This window comes from Meles meles, chromosome 8, assembly GCF_922984935.1.
Source record: "Meles meles chromosome 8, mMelMel3.1 paternal haplotype, whole genome shotgun sequence".
Classification (NCBI taxonomy): domain Eukaryota; kingdom Metazoa; phylum Chordata; class Mammalia; order Carnivora; family Mustelidae; genus Meles; species Meles meles.
The window spans coordinates 88,327,149-88,349,933 of record NC_060073.1 but is presented as its reverse complement, the minus strand read 5'-3'; positions in this window follow the sequence as shown (position 1 = coordinate 88,349,933).

Below are 22,785 nucleotides of genomic sequence, written 5' to 3'. Positions count from 1 at the left end.
AACTTAGAACATGGGTATACTTTAAGCCAGTTGATTACTCTGAGTTAAGTGTACGTCCAGTCCCTGATGCTTCCAAACTGTATAAACGCTATTCAGTTGAAGAAGCCTATGCTGCCGTGTGTTCCCAGTTCCGGGAAGAACTCAGAACAGGGTCAGTTTTTAAGCCATTTGGTTACTCTGAGTAATGTTCACATCCTGTCCCTTATACTTCGAACACGTAGAAACGCTCTTCCAGGGAAGTGGCCTATGCGGCCGTGTGTTCCCAGTTCAGGAAAGAACTTAGAACAGGGGCCGTTTATAAGCCAGGTGGTTACTCTGAGTTAAGTGCACGTCCTGTCCCTTATGCTTCCAAAACGTAGAAACGCTCTTCAGGGAAGACGCCAATGCCGCCGTGTGTTCCCAGTCCAGGAAAGACCTTAGAACAAGGGCAGACTCTAAGCCAGTTGAATACTCTGATATAAGAGCACGACCAGTCCCTTATGCTTCCAAAACTTAAAAACGCTCCTCAGGCAAAGAAGCCTATGCGGCCTTGTGTTCCCTGTTCAGGAAATAACTGAGAACAAGGGCAGACTATACACCCGTTGAATCCTCTGATATAAGTGCACAGCCAGGCCCTTATGCTTCTGAAACGTATAAGCCCTCTTTAGGGGAGAGGCCTATGCGGCTGGGTGTTCCCAGTTCAGAACAGAACTTAGAACAAGGGCAGACTATAAGCCAGTTGGATACTCTGAGTTAAGTGCATGTCCCGTCCCTTAGGTTTCCAAAACGTAAATCGCTATTCAGGTGAAGAAGCCTATGCGGCCTCGTGTTCCAAGTTCAGGAAAGAACTTAGTACAAGGACAGACTCTAGACAAGTAGGATACTCTGTGTTAAGTGCACAGCCAGTCCCTTATGCTTCCAAAACGTATAAGCGCTCTTCAGGTGAAGCGGCCTCTGCGGCCGTGTGTTCCCAGTTCAGAAAGAACTTAGATCAGAGGCACATTATAAGCCATTTGGTTACTCTGAGTTAAGTGAACGTCCCGTCCCTTATGCTTCCAAAACGTAGAAACGCTCCTCAGGTGAAGGGGCCTATGCGGCCTTGTGTTCCCAGTTCAGGAATGAACTTAGAACATGGGAACACTATAAGCCAGTTGATTACTCTGAGTTAAGTGTACGTCCAGTCCCTGATGCTTCCAAAGTGTATAAACGCACTGCAGGCAAAGGATCCTATGCGACCTTGTGTTCCCAATCCAGGAATGAACTTAGAACATGGAACACTATAAGCCAGTTGATTACTCTGAGTTAAGTGTACGTCTAGTCCTTGATGCTTCCAAACTGTATAAACGCTCCTCAGGCGAAGAGTCCTATGCGGCCTTGTGTTCCCAGTTCAGGAATGAACTTAGAGTATGGGTAAACTATAAGCCAGTTGATTACTCTGAGTTAGGTGAACGTCCAGTCCATGATGCTTCCAAACTGTATAAGCGCACTTCAGGCAAAGAGTCCTATGCGGCCTTGTGTTCCCAGTCCAGGAATGAACTTAGAACATGGGAACACTATAAGCCAGTTGATTACTCTGAGTTAAGTGGACGTCCAGTCCCTGATGCTTCCAAACTGTATAAACGCTCTTCAGGCGCAGAGTCCTATGCGGCCTTGTGTTCCCAGTTCAGGAATGAACTTAGAACATGGGAATACTATAAGCCAGTTGATTACTCTGAGTTAAGTGTACGTCCAGTCCCTGATGCTTCCAAACTGTATAAGCGCTATTCAGTTGAAGAAGCCTATGCGGCTGTGTGTTCCCAGTTCCGGGAAGAACTCAGAACAGGGGCAGTTTTTAAGCCAGTTGGTTACTCTGAGTTATGTGCACATCCTGTCCCTTATACTTCCAACACGTAGAAACGCTCTTCCAGGGAAGTGGCCTATGCGGCCGTGTTTTCCCAGTTCAGGAAAGAACTTAGAACAGGGGCCGTTTTTAAGCCAGGTGGTTACTCTGAGTTAAGTGCACGTCCTCTCCCTTATGCTTCCAAAACGTAGAAACGCTCTTCAGGAAAGACGCCTATGCCGCCGTGTGTTCCCAGTCCAGGAAAGACCTTAGAACAAGGGCAGACTCTAAGCCAGTTGAATACTCTGATATAAGAGCACGACCCGTCCCTTATGCTTCCAAAACTTAAAAACGCTCCTCAGGCAAAGAAGGCTATGCGGCCTTGTGTTCCCTGTTCAGGAAATAACTTAGAACAAGGGCAGACTATACACCAGTTGAATCCTCTGATATAAGTGCACAGCCAGGCCCTTATGCTTCTGAAACGTATAAGCCCTCTTTAGGCGAGAGGCCTATGCGCCTGGGTGTTCCCAGTTCAGAACAGAACTTAGAACAAGGGCAGACTATAGGCCAGTTGGATACTCTGAGTTAAGTGCATGTCCCGTCCCTTAGGTTTCCAAAACGTAAAAACGCTATTCAGGTGAAGAAGCCTATGCGGCCTTGTGTTCCAAGTTCAAGAAAGAACTTAGTAGAAGAACAGACCCTAGGCAAGTGGGATACTCTGTGTTAAGTGCACGGCCAGTCCCTTACGCTTCCAAAACTTATAAGCGCACTTCAGGTGAAAAGGCCTATGCGGCCGTGTGTTCCCAGTTAAGGCAGAACTTAGACCAGAGGCACATTATAAGCCATTTGGTAACTCTGAGTTAAGTGAACGTCCTGTCCCTTATGCTTTCAAAAGGTAGAATCGCTCCTCAGGCGAAGGGGCCTATGCGGCCTTGTGTTCCCAGTTCAGGAATGAACTTAGAACATGGGAACACTACAAGTCAGTTGATTACTCTGAGGTAACTGTACGTCCAGTCCCTGATGCTTCCAAACTGTATAAACGCACTTATGGCAAAGAGTCCTATGCGGCCTTGTGTTCCCAGTTCAGGAATGAACTTAGAATATGGGAACACTATAAGCCAGTTGATTACTCTGAGTTAACTGTACGTCCAGTCCCTGATGCTTCCAAACTGTATGAACGCACTTCAGGTGAAGAGTCCTATGCGGCCTTTTGTTCCCAGTTCAGGAATGAATTTAGAACATGGGAACAGTATAAGCCAGTTGATTACTCTGAGTTACGTGTACGTCCAGTCCCTGAGGCTTCCAAACTGTATAAACGCTATTCAGTTGAAGAAGCCTATGCGGCCGTGTGTTCCCAGGTCAGGGAAGAACTCAGAACAGGGGCAGTTTATAAGCCAGTTGGTTACTCTGGGTTAAGTGCACATCCTGTCCCTTATGCTTCCAACACGTAGAAACGCTCTTCCTGGGACGTGGCCTATGCGGCCGTGTGTTCCCAGTCCAGGAAAGACCTTAGAACAGGGGCAGACTCTAAGCCAACTGATTACTCCAAGTGAAGTGTACGTCCAGTCCCTTATGCTACCAAATTGCATAACCGCTCTTCAGGGGAAGAGGCCTATGCGGCCGTGTGTTCCCTGTTCAGGAAATAACTTAGAACAAGGGCAGACTATACACCAGTTGAATCCTCTGATATAAGTGCACAGCCAGGCCCTTATGCTTCTGAAATGTATAAGCGCTCTTTAGGCGAGAGGCCTATGCGGCTGGGTGTTCCCAGTTCAGAACAGAACTTAGAACAAGGGCAGACTATAAGCCAGTTGGATACTCTGAGTTAAGTGCATGTCCCGTCCCTTAGGTTTCCAAAACGTAAAAACGCTATTCAGGTGAAGAAGCCTATGCGGCCTTGTGTTCCAAGTTCAGGAAAGAACTTAGTACAAGGACAGACTCTAGGCAAGTAGGATACTCTGTGTTAAGGGCACAGCCAGTCCCTTATGCTTCCAAAACGTATAAGCGCTCTTCAGGTGAAGAGGCCTCTTCGACCGTGTGTTCCCAGTTCAGGAAGAACTTAGATCAGAGGCACATTATAAGCCATTTGGTTACTCTGAGTTAAGTGAACGTCCCGTCCCTTATGCTTCCAAAACGTAGAAACGCTCCTCAGGCGAAGGGGCCTATGCGGCCTTGTGTTTCCAGTTCAGGAATGAACTTAGAACATGGGAACACTATAAGCCAGTTGATTACTCTGAGTTAAGTGTACGTCCAGTCCCTGATGCTTCCAAAGTGTATAAACGCACTGCAGGCAAAGGATCCTATGCGACCTTGTGTTCCCAATCCAGGAATGAACTTAGAACATGGAACACTATAAGCCAGTTGATTACTCTGAGTTAAGTGTACGTCCAGTCCCTGAGGCTTCCAAACTGTATAAACGCTATTCAGTTGAAGAAGCCTATGCGGCCGTGTGTTCCCAGGTCAGGGAAGAACTCAGAACAGGGGCAGTTTATAAGCCAGTTGGTTACTCTGGGTTAAGTGCACATCCTGTCCCTTATGCTTCCAACACGTACAAACGCTCTTCCTGGGACGTGGCCTATGCGGCCGTGTGTTCCCAGTCCAGGAAAGACCTTAGAACAGGGGCAGACTCTAAGCCAACTGATTACTCCAAGTGAAGTGTACGTCCAGTCCCTTATGCTACCAAATTGCATAACCGCTCTTCAGGGGAAGAGGCCTATGCGGCCGTGTGTTCCCTGTTCAGGAAATAACTTAGAACAAGGGCAGACTATACACCAGTTGAATCCTCTGATATAAGTGCACAGCCAGGCCCTTATGCTTCTGAAATGTATAAGCGCTCTTTAGGCGAGAGGCCTATGCGGCTGGGTGTTCCCAGTTCAGAACAGAACTTAGAACAAGGGCAGACTATAAGCCAGTTGGATACTCTGAGTTAAGTGCATGTCCCGTCCCTTAGGTTTCCAAAACGTAAAAACGCTATTCAGGTGAAGAAGCCTATGCGGCCTTGTGTTCCAAGTTCAGGAAAGAACTTAGTACAAGGACAGACTCTAGGCAAGTAGGATACTCTGTGTTAAGGGCACAGCCAGTCCCTTATGCTTCCAAAACGTATAAGCGCTCTTCAGGTGAAGAGGCCTCTTCGACCGTGTGTTCCCAGTTCAGGAAGAACTTAGATCAGAGGCACATTATAAGCCATTTGGTTACTCTGAGTTAAGTGAACGTCCCGTCCCTTATGCTTCCAAAACGTAGAAACGCTCCTCAGGCGAAGGGGCCTATGCGGCCTTGTGTTTCCAGTTCAGGAATGAACTTAGAACATGGGAACACTATAAGCCAGTTGATTACTCTGAGTTAAGTGTACGTCCAGTCCCTGATGCTTCCAAAGTGTATAAACGCACTGCAGGCAAAGGATCCTATGCGACCTTGTGTTCCCAATCCAGGAATGAACTTAGAACATGGAACACTATAAGCCAGTTGATTACTCTGAGTTAAGTGTACGTCCAGTCCCTGATGCTTCCAAACTGTATAAACGCTATTCAGTTGAAGAAGCCTATGCGGCCGTGTGTTCCCAGGTCAGGGAAGAACTCAGAACAGGGGCAGTTTATAAGCCAGTTGGTTACTCTGGGTTAAGTGCACATCCTGTCCCTTATGCTTCCAACACGTACAAACGCTCTTCCTGGGACGTGGCCTATGCGGCCGTGTGTTCCCAGTCCAGGAAAGACCTTAGAACAGGGGCAGACTCTAAGCCAACTGATTACTCCAAGTGAAGTGTACGTCCAGTCCCTTATGCTACCAAATTGCATAACCGCTCTTCAGGGGAAGAGGCCTATGCGGCCGTGTGTTCCCTGTTCAGGAAATAACTTAGAACAAGGGCAGACTATACACCAGTTGAATCCTCTGATATAAGTGCACAGCCAGGCCCTTATGCTTCTGAAATGTATAAGCGCTCTTTAGGCGAGAGGCCTATGCGGCTGGGTGTTCCCAGTTCAGAACAGAACTTAGAACAAGGGCAGACTATAAGCCAGTTGGATACTCTGAGTTAAGTGCATGTCCCGTCCCTTAGGTTTCCAAAACGTAAAAACGCTATTCAGGTGAAGAAGCCTATGCGGCCTTGTGTTCCAAGTTCAGGAAAGAACTTAGTACAAGGACAGACTCTAGGCAAGTAGGATACTCTGTGTTAAGGGCACAGCCAGTCCCTTATGCTTCCAAAACGTATAAGCGCTCTTCAGGTGAAGAGGCCTCTTCGACCGTGTGTTCCCAGTTCAAGAAGAACTTAGATTAGAGGCACATTATAAGCCATTTGGTTACTCTGAGTTAAGTGAACGTCCCGTCCCTTATGCTTCCAAAACGTAGAAACGCTCCTCAGGCGAAGGGGCCTATGCGGCCTTGTGTTTCCAGTTCAGGAATGAACTTAGAACATGGGAACACTATAAGCCAGTTGATTACTCTGAGTTAAGTGTACGTCCAGTCCCTGATGCTTCCAAAGTGTATAAACGCACTGCAGGCAAAGGATCCTATGCGACCTTGTGTTCCCAATCCAGGAATGAACTTAGAACATGGAACACTATAAGCCAGTTGATTACTCTGAGTTAAGTGTACGTCTACTCCTTGAGGCTTCCAAACTGTATAAACGCTCCTCAGGCGAAGAGTCCTATGCGGCCTTGTGTTCCCAGTTCAGGAATGTACTTAGAATATGGGTACACTATAAGCCAGTTGATTACTCTGAGGTAACAGTACGTCCAGGCCCTGATACTTCCAAACTGTATAAACGCACTTCAGGCGAAGAGTCCTATGCTGCCTTGTGTTCCCAGTTCAGGAATGAACTTAGAACATGGGTATACTTTAGGCCAGTTGATTACTCTGAGTTAAGTGTACGTCCAGTCCCTGATGCTTCCAAACTGTATAAACGCTCTTCAGGCGAAGAGTCCTATGCGGCCTTGTGTTCCCAGTTCAGGAATGAACTTAAAGTATGGGTACACTATAAGCCAGTTGATTACTCTGAGTTAGGTGAACGTCCAGTCCATGATGCTTCCAAACTGTATAAGCGCACTTCAGGCAAAGAGTCCTATGCGGCCTTGTGTTCCCAGTCCAGGAATGAACTTAGAACATGGGAACACTATAAGCCAGTTGATTACTCTGAGTTAAGTGGACGTCCAGTCCCTGATGCTTCCAAACTGTATAAACGCTCTTCAGGCGCAGAGTCCTATGCGGCCTTGTGTTCCCAGTTCAGGAATGAACTTAGAACATGGGAATACTATAAGCCAGTTGATTACTCTGAGTTAAGTGTACGTCCAGTCCCTGATGCTTCCAAACTGTATAAACGCTATTCAGTTGAAGAAGCCTATGCGGCCGTGTGTTCCCAGTTCCGGGAAGAACTCAGAACAGGGGCAGTTTTTAAGCCAGTTGGTTACTCTGAGTTATGTGCACATCCTGTCCCTTATACTTCCAACACGTAGAAACGCTCTTCCAGGGAAGTGGCCTATGCGGCCGTGTGTTCCCAGTTCAGGAAAGAACTTAGAACAGGGGCCGTTTTTAAGCCAGGTGGTTACTCTGAGTTAAGTGCACGTCCTCTCCCTTATGCTTCCAAAACGTAGAAACGCTCTTCAGGGAAGACGCCTATGCCGCCGTGTGTTCCCAGTCCAGGAAAGACCTTAGAACAAGGGCAGACTCTAAGCCAGTTGAATACTCTGATATAAGAGCACGACCCGTCCCTTATGCTTCCAAAACTTAAAAACGCTCCTCAGGCAAAGAAGGCTATGCGGCCTTGTGTTCCCTGTTCAGGAAATAACTTAGAACAAGGGCAGACTATACACCAGTTGAATCCTCTGATATAAGTGCACAGCCAGGCCCTTATGCTTCTGAAACGTATAAGCCCTCTTTAGGCGAGAGGCCTATGCGCCTGGGTGTTCCCAGTTCAGAACAGAACTTAGAACAAGGGCAGACTATAGGCCAGTTGGATACTCTGAGTTAAGTGCATGTCCCGTCCCTTAGGTTTCCAAAACGTAAAAACGCTATTCAGGTGAAGAAGCCTATGCGGCCTTGTGTTCCAAGTTCAAGAAAGAACTTAGTAGAAGAACAGACCCTAGGCAAGTGGGATACTCTGTGTTAAGTGCACGGCCAGTCCCTTACGCTTCCAAAACTTATAAGCGCACTTCAGGTGAAGAGGCCTATGCGGCCGTGTGTTCCCAGTTAAGGCAGAACTTAGACCAGAGGCACATTATAAGCCATTTGGTAACTCTGAGTTAAGTGAACGTCCTGTCCCTTATGCTTTCAAAAGGTAGAATCGCTCCTCAGGCGAAGGGGCCTATGCGGCCTTGTGTTCCCAGTTCAGGAATGAACTTAGAACATGGGAACACTACAAGTCAGTTGATTACTCTGAGGTAACTGTACGTCCAGTCCCTGATGCTTCCAAACTGTATAAACGCACTTATGGCAAAGAGTCCTATGCGGCCTTGTGTTCCCAGTTCAGGAATGAACTTAGAATATGGGAACACTATAAGCCAGTTGATTACTCTGAGTTAACTGTACGTCCAGTCCCTGATGCTTCCAAACTGTATGAACGCACTTCAGGTGAAGAGTCCTATGCGGCCTTTTGTTCCCAGTTCAGGAATGAATTTAGAACATGGGAACAGTATAAGCCAGTTGATTACTCTGAGTTAAGTGTACGTCCAGTCCCTGAGGCTTCCAAACTGTATAAACGCTATTCAGTTGAAGAAGCCTATGCGGCCGTGTGTTCCCAGGTCAGGGAAGAACTCAGAACAGGGGCAGTTTATAAGCCAGTTGGTTACTCTGGGTTAAGTGCACATCCTGTCCCTTATGCTTCCAACACGTACAAACGCTCTTCCTGGGACGTGGCCTATGCGGCCGTGTGTTCCCAGTCCAGGAAAGACCTTAGAACAGGGGCAGACTCTAAGCCAACTGATTACTCCAAGTGAAGTGTACGTCCAGTCCCTTATGCTACCAAATTGCATAACCGCTCTTCAGGGGAAGAGGCCTATGCGGCCGTGTGTTCCCTGTTCAGGAAATAACTTAGAACAAGGGCAGACTATACACCAGTTGAATCCTCTGATATAAGTGCACAGCCAGGCCCTTATGCTTCTGAAATGTATAAGCGCTCTTTAGGCGAGAGGCCTATGCGGCTGGGTGTTCCCAGTTCAGAACAGAACTTAGAACAAGGGCAGACTATAAGCCAGTTGGATACTCTGAGTTAAGTGCATGTCCCGTCCCTTAGGTTTCCAAAACGTAAAAACGCTATTCAGGTGAAGAAGCCTATGCGGCCTTGTGTTCCAAGTTCAGGAAAGAACTTAGTACAAGGACAGACTCTAGGCAAGTAGGATACTCTGTGTTAAGGGCACAGCCAGTCCCTTATGCTTCCAAAACGTATAAGCGCTCTTCAGGTGAAGAGGCCTCTTCGACCGTGTGTTCCCAGTTCAGGAAGAACTTAGATCAGAGGCACATTATAAGCCATTTGGTTACTCTGAGTTAAGTGAACGTCCCGTCCCTTATGCTTCCAAAACGTAGAAACGCTCCTCAGGCGAAGGGGCCTATGCGGCCTTGTGTTTCCAGTTCAGGAATGAACTTAGAACATGGGAACACTATAAGCCAGTTGATTACTCTGAGTTAAGTGTACGTCCAGTCCCTGATGCTTCCAAAGTGTATAAACGCACTGCAGGCAAAGGATCCTATGCGACCTTGTGTTCCCAATCCAGGAATGAACTTAGAACATGGAACACTATAAGCCAGTTGATTACTCTGAGTTAAGTGTACGTCTACTCCTTGATGCTTCCAAACTGTATAAACGCTCCTCAGGCGAAGAGTCCTATGCGGCCTTGTGTTCCCAGTTCAGGAATGAACTTAGAATATGGGTACACTATAAGCCAGTTGATTACTCTGAGGTAACTGTACGTCCAGGCCCTGATACTTCCAAACTGTATAAACGCACTTCAGGCGAAGAGTCCTATGCGGCCTTGTGTTCCCAGTTCAGGAATGAACTTAGAACATGGGTATACTTTAAGCCAGTTGATTACTCTGAGTTAAGTGTACGTCCAGTCCCTGATGCTTCCAAACTGTATAAACGCTATTCAGTTGAAGAAGCCTATGCTGCCGTGTGTTCCCAGTTCCGGGAAGAACTCAGAACAGGGTCAGTTTTTAAGCCATTTGGTTACTCTGAGTAATGTTCACATCCTGTCCCTTATACTTCGAACACGTAGAAACGCTCTTCCAGGGAAGTGGCCTATGCGGCCGTGTGTTCCCAGTTCAGGAAAGAACTTAGAACAGGGGCCGTTTATAAGCCAGGTGGTTACTCTGAGTTAAGTGCACGTCCTGTCCCTTATGCTTCCAAAACGTAGAAACGCTCTTCAGGGAAGACGCCAATGCCGCCGTGTGTTCCCAGTCCAGGAAAGACCTTAGAACAAGGGCAGACTCTAAGCCAGTTGAATACTCTGATATAAGAGCACGACCAGTCCCTTATGCTTCCAAAACTTAAAAACGCTCCTCAGGCAAAGAAGCCTATGCGGCCTTGTGTTCCCTGTTCAGGAAATAACTGAGAACAAGGGCAGACTATACACCCGTTGAATCCTCTGATATAAGTGCACAGCCAGGCCCTTATGCTTCTGAAACGTATAAGCCCTCTTTAGGGGAGAGGCCTATGCGGCTGGGTGTTCCCAGTTCAGAACAGAACTTAGAACAAGGGCAGACTATAAGCCAGTTGGATACTCTGAGTTAAGTGCATGTCCCGTCCCTTAGGTTTCCAAAACGTAAATCGCTATTCAGGTGAAGAAGCCTATGCGGCCTCGTGTTCCAAGTTCAGGAAAGAACTTAGTACAAGGACAGACTCTAGACAAGTAGGATACTCTGTGTTAAGTGCACAGCCAGTCCCTTATGCTTCCAAAACGTATAAGCGCTCTTCAGGTGAAGCGGCCTCTGCGGCCGTGTGTTCCCAGTTCAGAAAGAACTTAGATCAGAGGCACATTATAAGCCATTTGGTTACTCTGAGTTAAGTGAACGTCCCGTCCCTTATGCTTCCAAAACGTAGAAACGCTCCTCAGGTGAAGGGGCCTATGCGGCCTTGTGTTCCCAGTTCAGGAATGAACTTAGAACATGGGAACACTATAAGCCAGTTGATTACTCTGAGTTAAGTGTACGTCCAGTCCCTGATGCTTCCAAAGTGTATAAACGCACTGCAGGCAAAGGATCCTATGCGACCTTGAGTTCCCAATCCAGGAATGAACTTAGAACATGGAACACTATAAGCCAGTTGATTACTCTGAGTTAAGTGTACGTCTAGTCCTTGATGCTTCCAAACTGTATAAACGCTCCTCAGGCGAAGAGTCCTATGCGGCCTTGTGTTCCCAGTTCAGGAATGAACTTAGAGTATGGGTAAACTATAAGCCAGTTGATTACTCTGAGTTAGGTGAACGTCCAGTCCATGATGCTTCCAAACTGTATAAGCGCACTTCAGGCAAAGAGTCCTATGCGGCCTTGTGTTCCCAGTCCAGGAATGAACTTAGAACATGGGAACACTATAAGCCAGTTGATTACTCTGAGTTAAGTGGACGTCCAGTCCCTGATGCTTCCAAACTGTATAAACGCTCTTCAGGCGCAGAGTCCTATGCGGCCTTGTGTTCCCAGTTCAGGAATGAACTTAGAACATGGGAATACTATAAGCCAGTTGATTACTCTGAGTTAAGTGTACGTCCAGTCCCTGATGCTTCCAAACTGTATAAGCGCTATTCAGTTGAAGAAGCCTATGCGGCTGTGTGTTCCCAGTTCCGGGAAGAACTCAGAACAGGGGCAGTTTTTAAGCCAGTTGGTTACTCTGAGTTAAGTGCACGTCCTCTCCCTTATGCTTCCAAAACGTAGAAACGCTCTTCAGGAAAGACGCCTATGCCGCCGTGTGTTCCCAGTCCAGGAAAGACCTTAGAACAAGGGCAGACTCTAAGCCAGTTGAATACTCTGATATAAGAGCACGACCCGTCCCTTATGCTTCCAAAACTTAAAAACGCTCCTCAGGCAAAGAAGGCTATGCGGCCTTGTGTTCCCTGTTCAGGAAATAACTTAGAACAAGGGCAGACTATACACCAGTTGAATCCTCTGATATAAGTGCACAGCCAGGCCCTTATGCTTCTGAAACGTATAAGCCCTCTTTAGGCGAGAGGCCTATGCGCCTGGGTGTTCCCAGTTCAGAACAGAACTTAGAACAAGGGCAGACTATAGGCCAGTTGGATACTCTGAGTTAAGTGCATGTCCCGTCCCTTAGGTTTCCAAAACGTAAAAACGCTATTCAGGTGAAGAAGCCTATGCGGCCTTGTGTTCCAAGTTCAAGAAAGAACTTAGTAGAAGAACAGACCCTAGGCAAGTGGGATACTCTGTGTTAAGTGCACGGCCAGTCCCTTACGCTTCCAAAACTTATAAGCGCACTTCAGGTGAAAAGGCCTATGCGGCCGTGTGTTCCCAGTTAAGGCAGAACTTAGACCAGAGGCACATTATAAGCCATTTGGTAACTCTGAGTTAAGTGAACGTCCTGTCCCTTATGCTTTCAAAAGGTAGAATCGCTCCTCAGGCGAAGGGGCCTATGCGGCCTTGTGTTCCCAGTTCAGGAATGAACTTAGAACATGGGAACACTACAAGTCAGTTGATTACTCTGAGGTAACTGTACGTCCAGTCCCTGATGCTTCCAAACTGTATAAACGCACTTATGGCAAAGAGTCCTATGCGGCCTTGTGTTCCCAGTTCAGGAATGAACTTAGAATATGGGAACACTATAAGCCAGTTGATTACTCTGAGTTAACTGTACGTCCAGTCCCTGATGCTTCCAAACTGTATGAACGCACTTCAGGTGAAGAGTCCTATGCGGCCTTTTGTTCCCAGTTCAGGAATGAATTTAGAACATGGGAACAGTATAAGCCAGTTGATTACTCTGAGTTACGTGTACGTCCAGTCCCTGAGGCTTCCAAACTGTATAAACGCTATTCAGTTGAAGAAGCCTATGCGGCCGTGTGTTCCCAGGTCAGGGAAGAACTCAGAACAGGGGCAGTTTATAAGCCAGTTGGTTACTCTGGGTTAAGTGCACATCCTGTCCCTTATGCTTCCAACACGTAGAAACGCTCTTCCTGGGACGTGGCCTATGCGGCCGTGTGTTCCCAGTCCAGGAAAGACCTTAGAACAGGGGCAGACTCTAAGCCAACTGATTACTCCAAGTGAAGTGTACGTCCAGTCCCTTATGCTACCAAATTGCATAACCGCTCTTCAGGGGAAGAGGCCTATGCGGCCGTGTGTTCCCTGTTCAGGAAATAACTTAGAACAAGGGCAGACTATACACCAGTTGAATCCTCTGATATAAGTGCACAGCCAGGCCCTTATGCTTCTGAAATGTATAAGCGCTCTTTAGGCGAGAGGCCTATGCGGCTGGGTGTTCCCAGTTCAGAACAGAACTTAGAACAAGGGCAGACTATAAGCCAGTTGGATACTCTGAGTTAAGTGCATGTCCCGTCCCTTAGGTTTCCAAAACGTAAAAACGCTATTCAGGTGAAGAAGCCTATGCGGCCTTGTGTTCCAAGTTCAGGAAAGAACTTAGTACAAGGACAGACTCTAGGCAAGTAGGATACTCTGTGTTAAGGGCACAGCCAGTCCCTTATGCTTCCAAAACGTATAAGCGCTCTTCAGGTGAAGAGGCCTCTTCGACCGTGTGTTCCCAGTTCAGGAAGAACTTAGATCAGAGGCACATTATAAGCCATTTGGTTACTCTGAGTTAAGTGAACGTCCCGTCCCTTATGCTTCCAAAACGTAGAAACGCTCCTCAGGCGAAGGGGCCTATGCGGCCTTGTGTTTCCAGTTCAGGAATGAACTTAGAACATGGGAACACTATAAGCCAGTTGATTACTCTGAGTTAAGTGTACGTCCAGTCCCTGATGCTTCCAAAGTGTATAAACGCACAGCAGGCAAAGGATCCTATGCGACCTTGTGTTCCCAATCCAGGAATGAACTTAGAACATGGAACACTATAAGCCAGTTGATTACTCTGAGTTAAGTGTACGTCCAGTCCCTGAGGCTTCCAAACTGTATAAACGCTATTCAGTTGAAGAAGCCTATGCGGCCGTGTGTTCCCAGGTCAGGGAAGAACTCAGAACAGGGGCAGTTTATAAGCCAGTTGGTTACTCTGGGTTAAGTGCACATCCTGTCCCTTATGCTTCCAACACGTACAAACGCTCTTCCTGGGACGTGGCCTATGCGGCCGTGTGTTCCCAGTCCAGGAAAGACCTTAGAACAGGGGCAGACTCTAAGCCAACTGATTACTCCAAGTGAAGTGTACGTCCAGTCCCTTATGCTACCAAATTGCATAACCGCTCTTCAGGGGAAGAGGCCTATGCGGCCGTGTGTTCCCTGTTCAGGAAATAACTTAGAACAAGGGCAGACTATACACCAGTTGAATCCTCTGATATAAGTGCACAGCCAGGCCCTTATGCTTCTGAAATGTATAAGCGCTCTTTAGGCGAGAGGCCTATGCGGCTGGGTGTTCCCAGTTCAGAACAGAACTTAGAACAAGGGCAGACTATAAGCCAGTTGGATACTCTGAGTTAAGTGCATGTCCCGTCCCTTAGGTTTCCAAAACGTAAAAACGCTATTCAGGTGAAGAAGCCTATGCGGCCTTGTGTTCCAAGTTCAGGAAAGAACTTAGTACAAGGACAGACTCTAGGCAAGTAGGATACTCTGTGTTAAGGGCACAGCCAGTCCCTTATGCTTCCAAAACGTATAAGCGCTCTTCAGGTGAAGAGGCCTCTTCGACCGTGTGTTCCCAGTTCAGGAAGAACTTAGATCAGAGGCACATTATAAGCCATTTGGTTACTCTGAGTTAAGTGAACGTCCCGTCCCTTATGCTTCCAAAACGTAGAAACGCTCCTCAGGCGAAGGGGCCTATGCGGCCTTGTGTTTCCAGTTCAGGAATGAACTTAGAACATGGGAACACTATAAGCCAGTTGATTACTCTGAGTTAAGTGTACGTCCAGTCCCTGATGCTTCCAAAGTGTATAAACGCACTGCAGGCAAAGGATCCTATGCGACCTTGTGTTCCCAATCCAGGAATGAACTTAGAACATGGAACACTATAAGCCAGTTGATTACTCTGAGTTAAGTGTACGTCCAGTCCCTGATGCTTCCAAACTGTATAAACGCTATTCAGTTGAAGAAGCCTATGCGGCCGTGTGTTCCCAGGTCAGGGAAGAACTCAGAACAGGGGCAGTTTATAAGCCAGTTGGTTACTCTGGGTTAAGTGCACATCCTGTCCCTTATGCTTCCAACACGTAGAAACGCTCTTCCTGGGACGTGGCCTATGCGGCCGTGTGTTCCCAGTCCAGGAAAGACCTTAGAACAGGGGCAGACTCTAAGCCAACTGATTACTCCAAGTGAAGTGTACGTCCAGTCCCTTATGCTACCAAATTGCATAACCGCTCTTCAGGGGAAGAGGCCTATGCGGCCGTGTGTTCCCTGTTCAGGAAATAACTTAGAACAAGGGCAGACTATACACCAGTTGAATCCTCTGATATAAGTGCACAGCCAGGCCCTTATGCTTCTGAAATGTATAAGCGCTCTTTAGGCGAGAGGCCTATGCGGCTGGGTGTTCCCAGTTCAGAACAGAACTTAGAACAAGGGCAGACTATAAGCCAGTTGGATACTCTGAGTTAAGTGCATGTCCCGTCCCTTAGGTTTCCAAAACGTAAAAACGCTATTCAGGTGAAGAAGCCTATGCGGCCTTGTGTTCCAAGTTCAGGAAAGAACTTAGTACAAGGACAGACTCTAGGCAAGTAGGATACTCTGTGTTAAGGGCACAGCCAGTCCCTTATGCTTCCAAAACGTATAAGCGCTCTTCAGGTGAAGAGGCCTCTTCGACCGTGTGTTCCCAGTTCAGGAAGAACTTAGATCAGAGGCACATTATAAGCCATTTGGTTACTCTGAGTTAAGTGAACGTCCCGTCCCTTATGCTTCCAAAACGTAGAAACGCTCCTCAGGCGAAGGGGCCTATGCGGCCTTGTGTTTCCAGTTCAGGAATGAACTTAGAACATGGGAACACTATAAGCCAGTTGATTACTCTGAGTTAAGTGTACGTCCAGTCCCTGATGCTTCCAAAGTGTATAAACGCACTGCAGGCAAAGGATCCTATGCGACCTTGTGTTCCCAATCCAGGAATGAACTTAGAACATGGAACACTATAAGCCAGTTGATTACTCTGAGTTAAGTGTACGTCTACTCCTTGAGGCTTCCAAACTGTATAAACGCTCCTCAGGCGAAGAGTCCTATGCGGCCTTGTGTTCCCAGTTCAGGAATGTACTTAGAATATGGGTACACTATAAGCCAGTTGATTACTCTGAGGTAACAGTACGTCCAGGCCCTGATACTTCCAAACTGTATAAACGCACTTCAGGCGAAGAGTCCTATGCTGCCTTGTGTTCCCAGTTCAGGAATGAACTTAGAACATGGGTATACTTTAGGCCAGTTGATTACTCTGAGTTAAGTGTACGTCCAGTCCCTGATGCTTCCAAACTGTATAAACGCTCTTCAGGCGAAGAGTCCTATGCGGCCTTGTGTTCCCAGTTCAGGAATGAACTTAAAGTATGGGTACACTATAAGCCAGTTGATTACTCTGAGTTAGGTGAACGTCCAGTCCATGATGCTTCCAAACTGTATAAGCGCACTTCAGGCAAAGAGTCCTATGCGGCCTTGTGTTCCCAGTCCAGGAATGAACTTAGAACATGGGAACACTATAAGCCAGTTGATTACTCTGAGTTAAGTGGACGTCCAGTCCCTGATGCTTCCAAACTGTATAAACGCTCTTCAGGCGCAGAGTCCTATGCGGCCTTGTGTTCCCAGTTCAGGAATGAACTTAGAACATGGGAATACTATAAGCCAGTTGATTACTCTGAGTTAAGTGTACGTCCAGTCCCTGATGCTTCCAAACTGTATAAACGCTATTCAGTTGAAGAAGCCTATGCGGCCGTGTGTTCCCAGTTCCGGGAAGAACTCAGAACAGGGGCAGTTTTTAAGCCAGTTGGTTACTCTGAGTTATGTGCACATCCTGTCCCTTATACTTCCAACACGTAGAAACGCTCTTCCAGGGAAGTGGCCTATGCGGCCGTGTGTTCCCAGTTCAGGAAAGAACTTAGAACAGGGGCCGTTTTTAAGCCAGGTGGTTACTCTGAGTTAAGTGCACGTCCTCTCCCTTATGCTTCCAAAACGTAGAAACGCTCTTCAGGGAAGACGCCTATGCCGCCGTGTGTTCCCAGTCCAGGAAAGACCTTAGAACAAGGGCAGACTCTAAGCCAGTTGAATACTCTGATATAAGAGCACGACCCGTCCCTTATGCTTCCAAAACTTAAAAACGCTCCTCAGGCAAAGAAGGCTATGCGGCCTTGTGTTCCCTGTTCAGGAAATAACTTAGAACAAGGGCAGACTATACACCAGTTGAATCCTCTGATATAAGTGCACAGCCAGGCCCTTATGCTTCTGAAACGTATAAGCCCTCTTTAGGCGAGAGGCCTATGCGCCTGGGTGTTCCCAGTTCAGAACAGAACTTAGAACAAGGGCAGACTATAGGCCAGTTGGATACTCTGAGTTAAGTGCATGTCCCGTCCCTTAGGTTTCCAAAACGTAAAAACGCTATTCAGGTGAAGAAGCCTATGCGGCCTTGTGTTCCAAGTTCAAGAAAGAACTTAGTAGAAGAACAGACCCTAGGCAAGTGGGATACTCTGTGTTAAGTGCACGGCCAGTCCCTTACGCTTCCAAAACTTATAAGCGCACTTCAGGTGAAGAGGCCTATGCGGCCGTGTGTTCCCAGTTAAGGCAGAACTTAGACCAGAGGCACATTATAAGCCATTTGGTAACTCTGAGTTAAGTGAACGTCCTGTCCCTTATGCTTTCAAAAGGTAGAATCGCTCCTCAGGCGAAGGGGCCTATGCGGCCTTGTGTTCCCAGTTCAGGAATGAACTTAGAACATGGGAACACTACAAGTCAGTTGATTACTCTGAGGTAACTGTACGTCCAGTCCCTGATGCTTCCAAACTGTATAAACGCACTTATGGCAAAGAGTCCTATGCGGCCTTGTGTTCCCAGTTCAGGAATGAACTTAGAATATGGGAACACTATAAGCCAGTTGATTACTCTGAGTTAACTGTACGTCCAGTCCCTGATGCTTCCAAACTGTATGAACGCACTTCAGGTGAAGAGTCCTATGCGGCCTTTTGTTCCCAGTTCAGGAATGAATTTAGAACATGGGAACAGTATAAGCCAGTTGATTACTCTGAGTTAAGTGTACGTCCAGTCCCTGATGCTTCCAAACTGTATAAACGCTATTCAGTTGAAGAAGCCTATGCGGCCGTGTGTTCCCAGGTCAGGGAAGAACTCAGAACAGGGGCAGTTTATAAGCCAGTTGGTTACTCTGGGTTAAGTGCACATCCTGTCCCTTATGCTTCCAACACGTACAAACGCTCTTCCTGGGACGTGGCCTATGCGGCCGTGTGTTCCCAGTCCAGGAAAGACCTTAGAACAGGGGCAGACTCTAAGCCAACTGATTACTCCAAGTGAAGTGTACGTCCAGTCCCTTATGCTACCAAATTGCATAACCGCTCTTCAGGGGAAGAGGCCTATGCGGCCGTGTGTTCCCTGTTCAGGAAATAACTTAGAACAAGGGCAGACTATACACCAGTTGAATCCTCTGATATAAGTGCACAGCCAGGCCCTTATGCTTCTGAAATGTATAAGCGCTCTTTAGGCGAGAGGCCTATGCGGCTGGGTGTTCCCAGTTCAGAACAGAACTTAGAACAAGGGCAGACTATAAGCCAGTTGGATACTCTGAGTTAAGTGCATGTCCCGTCCCTTAGGTTTCCAAAACGTAAAAACGCTATTCAGGTGAAGAAGCCTATGCGGCCTTGTGTTCCAAGTTCAGGAAAGAACTTAGTACAAGGACAGACTCTAGGCAAGTAGGATACTCTGTGTTAAGGGCACAGCCAGTCCCTTATGCTTCCAAAACGTATAAGCGCTCTTCAGGTGAAGAGGCCTCTTCGACCGTGTGTTCCCAGTTCAGGAAGAACTTAGATCAGAGGCACATTATAAGCCATTTGGTTACTCTGAGTTAAGTGAACGTCCCGTCCCTTATGCTTCCAAAACGTAGAAACGCTCCTCAGGCGAAGGGGCCTATGCGGCCTTGTGTTTCCAGTTCAGGAATGAACTTAGAACATGGGAACACTATAAGCCAGTTGATTACTCTGAGTTAAGTGTACGTCCAGTCCCTGATGCTTCCAAAGTGTATAAACGCACTGCAGGCAAAGGATCCTATGCGACCTTGTGTTCCCAATCCAGGAATGAACTTAGAACATGGAACACTATAAGCCAGTTGATTACTCTGAGTTAAGTGTACGTCCAGTCCCTGATGCTTCCAAACTGTATAAACGCTATTCAGTTGAAGAAGCCTATGCGGCCGTGTGTTCCCAGGTCAGGGAAGAACTCAGAACAGGGGCAGTTTATAAGCCAGTTGGTTACTCTGGGTTAAGTGCACATCCTGTCCCTTATGCTTCCAACACGTACAAACGCTCTTCCTGGGACGTGGCCTATGCGGCCGTGTGTTCCCAGTCCAGGAAAGACCTTAGAACAGGGGCAGACTCTAAGCCAACTGATTACTCCAAGTGAAGTGTACGTCCAGTCCCTTATGCTACCAAATTGCATAACCGCTCTTCAGGGGAAGAGGCCTATGCGGCCGTGTGTTCCCTGTTCAGGAAATAACTTAGAACAAGGGCAGACTATACACCAGTTGAATCCTCTGATATAAGTGCACAGCCAGGCCCTTATGCTTCTGAAATGTATAAGCGCTCTTTAGGCGAGAGGCCTATGCGGCTGGGTGTTCCCAGTTCAGAACAGAACTTAGAACAAGGGCAGACTATAAGCCAGTTGGATACTCTGAGTTAAGTGCATGTCCCGTCCCTTAGGTTTCCAAAACGTAAAAACGCTATTCAGGTGAAGAAGCCTATGCGGCCTTGTGTTCCAAGTTCAGGAAAGAACTTAGTACAAGGACAGACTCTAGGCAAGTAGGATACTCTGTGTTAAGGGCACAGCCAGTCCCTTATGCTTCCAAAACGTATAAGCGCTCTTCAGGTGAAGAGGCCTCTTCGACCGTGTGTTCCCAGTTCAGGAAGAACTTAGATCAGAGGCACATTATAAGCCATTTGGTTACTCTGAGTTAAGTGAACGTCCCTTCCCTTATGCTTCCAAAACGTAGAAACGCTCCTCAGGCGAAGGGGCCTATGCGGCCTTGTGTTTCCAGTTCAGGAATGAACTTAGAACATGGGAACACTATAAGCCAGTTGATTACTCTGAGTTAAGTGTACGTCCAGTCCCTGATGCTTCCAAAGTGTATAAACGCACTGCAGGCAAAGGATCCTATGCGACCTTGTGTTCCCAATCCAGGAATGAACTTAGAACATGGAACACTATAAGCCAGTTGATTACTCTGAGTTAAGTGTACGTCTACTCCTTGATGCTTCCAAACTGTATAAACGCTCCTCAGGCGAAGAGTCCTATGCGGCCTTGTGTTCCCAGTTCAGGAATGAACTTAGAATATGGGTACACTATAAGCCAGTTGATTACTCTGAGGTAACTGTACGTCCAGGCCCTGATACTTCCAAACTGTATAAACGCACTTCAGGCGAAGAGTCCTATGCGGCCTTGTGTTCCCAGTTCAGGAATGAACTTAGAACATGGGTATACTTTAGGCCAGTTGATTACTCTGAGTTAAGTGTACGTCCAGTCCCTGATGCTTCCAAACTGTATAAACGCTCTTCAGGCGAAGAGTCCTATGCGGCCTTGTGTTCCCAGTTCAGGAATGAACTTAAAGTATGGGTACACTATAAGCCAGTTGATTACTCTGAGTTAGGTGAACGTCCAGTCCATGATGCTTCCAAACTGTATAAGCGCACTTCAGGCAAAGAGTCCTATGCGGCCTTGTGTTCCCAGTCCAGGAATGAACTTAGAACATGGGAACACTATAAGCCAGTTGATTACTCTGAGTTAAGTGGACGTCCAGTCCCTGATGCTTCCAAACTGTATAAACGCTCTTCAGGCGCAGAGTCCTATGCGGCCTTGTGTTCCCAGTTCAGGAATGAACTTAGAACATGGGAATACTATAAGCCAGTTGATTACTCTGAGTTAAGTGTACGTCCAGTCCCTGATGCTTCCAAACTGTATAAACGCTATTCAGTTGAAGAAGCCTATGCGGCCGTGTGTTCCCAGTTCCGGGAAGAACTCAGAACAGGGGCAGTTTTTAAGCCAGTTGGTTACTCTGAGTTATGTGCACATCCTGTCCCTTATACTTCCAACACGTAGAAACGCTCTTCCAGGGAAGTGGCCTATGCGGCCGTGTGTTCCCAGTTCAGGAAAGAACTTAGAACAGGGGCCGTTTTTAAGCCAGGTGGTTACTCTGAGTTAAGTGCACGTCCTCTCCCTTATGCTTCCAAAACGTAGAAACGCTCTTCAGGGAAGACGCCTATGCCGCCGTGTGTTCCCAGTCCAGGAAAGACCTTAGAACAAGGGCAGACTCTAAGCCAGTTGAATACTCTGATATAAGAGCACGACCCGTCCCTTATGCTTCCAAAACTTAAAAACGCTCCTCAGGCAAAGAAGGCTATGCGGCCTTGTGTTCCCTGTTCAGGAAATAACTTAGAACAAGGGCAGACTATACACCAGTTGAATCCTCTGATATAAGTGCACAGCCAGGCCCTTATGCTTCTGAAACGTATAAGCCCTCTTTAGGCGAGAGGCCTATGCGCCTGGGTGTTCCCAGTTCAGAACAGAACTTAGAACAAGGGCAGACTATAGGCCAGTTGGATACTCTGAGTTAAGTGCATGTCCCGTCCCTTAGGTTTCCAAAACGTAAAAACGCTATTCAGGTGAAGAAGCCTATGCGGCCTTGTGTTCCAAGTTCAAGAAAGAACTTAGTAGAAGAACAGACCCTAGGCAAGTGGGATACTCTGTGTTAAGTGCACGGCCAGTCCCTTACGCTTCCAAAACTTATAAGCGCACTTCAGGTGAAGAGGCCTATGCGGCCGTGTGTTCCCAGTTAAGGCAGAACTTAGACCAGAGGCACATTATAAGCCATTTGGTAACTCTGAGTTAAGTGAACGTCCTGTCCCTTATGCTTTCAAAAGGTAGAATCGCTCCTCAGGCGAAGGGGCCTATGCGGCCTTGTGTTCCCAGTTCAGGAATGAACTTAGAACATGGGAACACTACAAGTCAGTTGATTACTCTGAGGTAACTGTACGTCCAGTCCCTGATGCTTCCAAACTGTATAAACGCACTTATGGCAAAGAGTCCTATGCGGCCTTGTGTTCCCAGTTCAGGAATGAACTTAGAATATGGGAACACTATAAGCCAGTTGATTACTCTGAGTTAACTGTACGTCCAGTCCCTGATGCTTCCAAACTGTATGAACGCACTTCAGGTGAAGAGTCCTATGCGGCCTTTTGTTCCCAGTTCAGGAATGAATTTAGAACATGGGAACAGTATAAGCCAGTTGATTACTCTGAGTTAAGTGTACGTCCAGTCCCTGATGCTTCCAAACTGTATAAACGCTATTCAGTTGAAGAAGCCTATGCGGCCGTGTGTTCCCAGGTCAGGGAAGAACTCAGAACAGGGGCAGTTTATAAGCCAGTTGGTTACTCTGGGTTAAGTGCACATCCAGTCCCTTATGCTTCCAACACGTACAAACGCTCTTCCTGGGACGTGGCCTATGCGGCCGTGTGTTCCCAGTCCAGGAAAGACCTTAGAACAGGGGCAGACTCTAAGCCAACTGATTACTCCAAGTGAAGTGTACGTCCAGTCCCTTATGCTACCAAATTGCATAACCGCTCTTCAGGGGAAGAGGCCTATGCGGCCGTGTGTTCCCTGTTCAGGAAATAACTTAGAACAAGGGCAGACTATACACCAGTTGAATCCTCTGATATAAGTGCACAGCCAGGCCCTTA